General features: G+C 35.6%; 1 long non-coding RNA gene across 1 annotated transcript; it reads right to left on the reverse strand.

Annotated features, from left to right (window-relative positions):
• Window positions 1-214: 214 nt before the first annotated feature.
• Window positions 215-4,999, reverse strand: LOC141429445 (uncharacterized). The gene is made up of 3 exons (XR_012451539.1): window positions 4,932-4,999; window positions 972-1,175; window positions 215-403 (listed from the first exon to the last, which is right to left on the reverse strand). It is a non-coding gene; the product is annotated as an uncharacterized lncRNA (long non-coding RNA).
• Window positions 5,000-5,656: the final 657 nt, after the last annotated feature.

The following is a 5,656-nucleotide window of genomic DNA, read 5'->3' on the forward strand; positions in this document are numbered from 1 at the left end:
AGAAGGAAAACGAACGGGGTGTAGACAACAATAGCATTTTGTGATGACCTACCTACCCGACGCACTAGTATCGGCCTTCGCGTGATCTTATCGCTGGTAAATATTTCAAAATATTTTATTTATTTTACACCGTAAATATTTATCTCGCAAAAAATATGTCTTACGATTCAAGATGGCGATGAAATTACTCACGAGCAGTGTAAATGGGATTAACAGTCGTCAGTTCAGCCCCTGAAGACAGAATTCCCAATACAGCCAGCACGTATTCCGGTGAATTGTTCATCATAGTACAGATGATATCCCCGTCGGTTATTCCCAACTTGGACCGCAACTGCGACGCTAAGTTCCGGGAATATTTAAACAGTTGATGGTAAGTGTAAGAACGATTTGTTAAACCGCAGATCTGTAAGAAATCAAACCGATGTATATGAAAAAACAGATTATTTATTAAATTGTGGTGCTGAAATCTGTACTTGTCAGACGACAATCTTGATTGCCTACGACACGTAAGAGTGGTCCGTGTACTACAACTTTGTTATGTCTTGAGTCTCACGGTTGTGTTATATTAAAATTTATTTATTTTTTAATTTTCGCTTTTGTATATTTAAAATGGCTTTCAGAAGGGGTTGCAGGACATGTCTGGACATGCTAGGAATGTTATTTGAAAAAAGACATATTGCATAATAATATAGTTGCTTATTATTGTATAAAAAATTAGACCTGGCGGAATTCAAAATTAAATTGTCTTGCTCGGCTCCTAAAATTCCTGGCAAAAGTAAAAAATTACAGCTGTTTATAGTTTCTTTTCTCTGACCATAAACATTTTAAGTGTTTTAATAAAATGCTAATGACCACAATGGTTCTTTGAATAGGTTCATCCGAATCGGGTTTTGGTCGTGTATAAAACATTAAATCATTAGAGGAAAATGTGGATTAACTTTTCAAATACGAGTAAGTACTTAACAACATACTGTAGCTGTTTTATCGGGCCATCTAGCCAGATTCTCCCAGACATGCTCAATGATAGTTCGGTTCGGTATGTCGACGTCTTTATAAGGCGATTTCACTACGTTATCTGGTGTCCATATGGATTGGAGTCTCACTGTACGTGTTAAATTGCTGCTTATGATTCGTCTGGCGCTTCTTGACAGTGCTGATGTCATTTTTGGTGTTTTCTGGAAGCAAAGTTTGCAAAGATCATTACAAATATCACATGTCACAAAAATTTCAACCGGGAAGATGGGTACAAGGTTTCATCTTCATGAAATTCTGTTATAAAAAAGTGTCGGCGTCTAGATGAATGTTCGGAGGGACGGTCGGACATTACTGTTGTGTCTTGGTGTGGTGGGATGATAATTAAATATGACCAAGTGCGGGTAGTTTGAGATACGAGTGCCAGTACTATTTGTGATCAAGTGCACCTGCACTTGATCACAATTATCCGCAGTTCGGAGGCCTCGCGCTGGTAAGCAGACATGACACCCCACACTTTAGGCTACTCGTGACCACGGCCACTGTAATGTGGTCGAAACGTCGAGATAAATATTACTCGTGTGTTTAACGTACTGTTTTTAATATTTTAACTATAAACATAACTCTACATCTGGTAGCATGGTGAACGGATTGTGTTGCTCTGGGGATGAGCTCTAGTTGAGTTCAAAACGCGTCTGTGTAGTGTGGTGGTGATTATTGTAATTTGGGTGTGTTCTTGCAGTGTGTAGGAGAAGCTGCATGAAAACATTTGTTGCATAGACGTTTAGATAGTGTTATCACAAGGTCGGGGTAAGCATAATAATTGTTTTTAACTCATCAAAGGTAATCCCAATATAGATCCTGTAATAAAACATAATAAATAATGCAATCTGCTGTTGTATTCGGGATCTCCTTCAATCGCATTTTTTTTAGACTTACCTATTTTTTCGAATAATTGATTTGGCATAATAGTACTGTCGCATAGTAATACTTTGGCCTACTACTTTTTTGGCATATTAAGCTATTAGAATGATTTCACTTGGACTAATTTGTATTAGACTAATACACATTATGCATTTATTATTGTTTGGGCTATTGATTATTCGTTATAAATGAACAACAAAATATTAGGTTAGGTTAGATCACGTTAGGTACATTAGGTTAGGTTAGGTTAGCGTGATATCCACGCGCGAAGCGCCCAAGCAACGCAGAAATAGAAAGTCCGCTTCGCGGACCTCCGTCGACCTCGCCTTAGCTCCTAAATATATATTAACACAAAACTAACCTTTTCTCGTAGTGCATCAGGCTCGTGATTGTGGTTTGTAATGATGCAAATTTATTATTATGACTTTTTGTATTTATGCTATTTGCCGTTAGTCTCCATGAAGATGATGCTTTCTGTATTTTTAATTTTATACGCAAAAAAACATGCGTAATGATGAGTATGCACATCGCTAATTCATCTAAAAGCAATTATGCGTAACAATAATATTACAAATAATTTTATGCCATCCAATAGAGAACCGTTGTATTCACATAAATAAACTAACTATACTAGACATGCAAATAGTTCCCAAATTGTATAATTTTATACCTAATCTCCTGAGTTTAAAATCACTCTTCAGACTTTAATGTACATTAAGCACGCAAAGCTGAAACGTCGTTTACCTAAACCGGCGTCAATATTCGCATCAAAGCGGTGAAAATTTGTCGCCTGATAACTCGATAACGTGGAACGATATCGTGCGCGTAAGAATAGGCCTTTGAATTGTGGGGTAATATCATAATATCCATAATTTAGGGATGACTGTGTGGAAATGAGAAACTCGTGGGTTTGAAGTGGAATGACGTTGAAATAAGTTGGCAGTTGCTTATACTTGGTCTCTTTTTAGGGTTCCATTGTCTAGACATAGACTACGTAAATGTAAATGGGCGAGGCCTAAATGTCCAACAGTGGACGTCCTAAGGCTGATATGAAGATGATGAGTCTAGATGTAGGAGTAGTTTAGACGACCCATGACTAAAATCCTTGAGGTCTCGAGTTCGAAATCCGGTCAGGGCAGGTATTTATATGAAAAATACGAATGTTTGTTCTCGAGTCTTGGGTATTTTATTTGTATTATAAGTATTGTCTATGTATTTAAATATTTGTTTTATTTATTTATTTATTCCCATTTGCGAGTTCGCTTGTTACTCTCATGAAATTATACTTTGTAAGAGTTCTAGGCACCTAATTTCATTTCTTAAGATTCCATCCGTTCATTCGTTGCCTAGTTACTCATAACACAAACTTTGCTTACTTTGGGACCTCATCAATTGGTGTCGAAACGGAACTGTTATGTTTGTACACTTTTATAAAATTCTATACAATAAATATAACCAGGGTCGCTATCATCGAAACCGATGCATGTGGAGGACTAGGTGTAGTTCGTTACTGCTTTACTCCAAGGAAGATAGTGTTAGAATATCTTTAGATAGAATCTGACAACCGACAACTGTCCATATACCGGGTGTGGCATGTAATATGAGCAAATAATTAAAACATTGATCATACTTACTCGTCAAACCGAACAACATTAGTTCAGCGATTTGTAAAAATAGTTAGTTTTTTTTTTATATTTTTATTACACTGAAGTTTATTCGAAGAAGCAATGTAAAGCAAAATGCTTGATGTTTGTAGCGTGGCAGGCGACGTCAGTTGTGGTCTAGGATGGCGTACATTTTATTGATAGCAGTATTTAATTTGTATGAAAAAAGGAAGATTTAAATTATCCATTATTTTTTAAAGTCGCTGAACTAATGTTGTTCAATTCGACGAGGAGGATCTATGTTTAAATTTTTTGCTCATATTACAGGCCACACACCCGGTGTACGGTCACGATCCATTGTTAATTTGGGACCAATTTCGTGAAAAAATCCTTTGAATTGTCATACAAAATGACAGATATTCGATCTAGAGTGGGACCCAAATTAACTATTGTGACTGTACGACAAGTAGATATACCTGGATCTTTCTAACTACGGAATCTATTTTAATTCAAAGCTCCAACTTTTTTTGTAATGGTGCCGTAAAGTTGAACTTAAAAATTTAGATTTTTGGTCTTTCACACTTTTTGCCTTATTTTCCCCCCCTGAAGTATACGAATAAAAATAAAATTTCAATTATAAACGCAGTTATAAGAGACAATTAAAAATACAAATACTTCTCTTGTATTCATTAACTAATGTCTCGAATGAATAAACATAAAGCAGACGGAAATAAAATACAATATTCTTATCTATAAATATTTTACGTGAATATCTCGAATAAAAGTTATTCAAACACTCATTAAAGTTAATGATGCCTCTGTTTAGCACAGTAGTATTTTTATTTAATCCAAGATCACATGTCGTGTTCAAAACACACATACACTTATATATTAAGAAGTGTTCTATCGGACAACATTTTTAATTTTCATTCAATTTTTATGGAATAATCGAGAAAACAAACAAAAATGCAACGTTGCCAGCTCAGCAGGAATAGACGCTCTTAAACCGGCACTAAACAAGATAAAATAAAATTTATTTCTTTATTCAAAAACCTGGCCATACAGCGGGGAAATACTGCTGAGGTTATGGGCACTTTTGAGCCGGCAAGGCTACTACGAAACTCGAAGTTCGTATCGTACCGTCGCTCTCGTATTAAATAGTAGGTATAAGTGTCAGAGGACTGCTCGACACGAACTTCGAGTTTCGAGTTTCGTAGTAGCCGTGCGGGTACGACGCGGTGGTGGTTTTGAGTTTCAAATTTAGGTGTTTTTAGTTTGTAACAATTAAATTAAAGTTTTTTTTGGATTATTGTTTTTTATTATCTTAAAGTTCCCATGGCATTTAAGAATAAAATAAAAACAAATGCTATAAAATAGTCTTAATGTAATATGATGCATAAACGGCAATTAATAAATTAAAAAAAAACTCACTTTTAACCATCCGAAAAACACAGATTCTCGCTATAAAACAAAGAAAGTTAACTAAATAATAAGTAATATTAAATTAATAATTAATGCGATGAGAAATGATAAGTAATATTAAATCACACACAATGTGTCCTCGTTGGGACAACAGTACATACTGGTCGGAGCATTCAACGATACGTACTAGTGATGTGCTCAGGCATCCGCATCCGTAAATTCAAGGGAAAAAATATTCAAAAACCGAATCCATATCCGTTTTTTTGCGGGCCATCATAGCAATTTTTTGATTAGGAATTTCGTTAATTAGATAAGCTACAAGGTCAAAATCAGCGTTATAAAAAATGGGTGTGCAAAATTTTGCCTCCGCGTCGCTTATCCATATCCATATGCTTTTTGAATCCGTCCGGGAGAAATAGTAGTGCTTAGTGATGCCAAGATGCGATGCAATACACTGGGCGAATAATAATATATTTTTCCCGATGGCCAAAATACTAAAATTCCAACACGGGAGTGAATGATTTTAACCGTTTGACCTATCATCAGGTCAGATACGCAGGCAGTCACGGGCCAGTTCCATAATAAAAAAAACTTATTAGGTAAATTTTCACTATCAAAAATTGTATACCTCTTCACTGATATTGGTAAAAGGCCACCGTTTACGTAAAAATATTAAAATAGTCATTTGATTTCGTTATCTGCATCCGCATATCCACATAACGCGTTTATCACGT

This window comes from Choristoneura fumiferana, chromosome 7, assembly GCF_025370935.1.
Source record: "Choristoneura fumiferana chromosome 7, NRCan_CFum_1, whole genome shotgun sequence".
NCBI lineage: Eukaryota > Metazoa > Arthropoda > Insecta > Lepidoptera > Tortricidae > Choristoneura > Choristoneura fumiferana.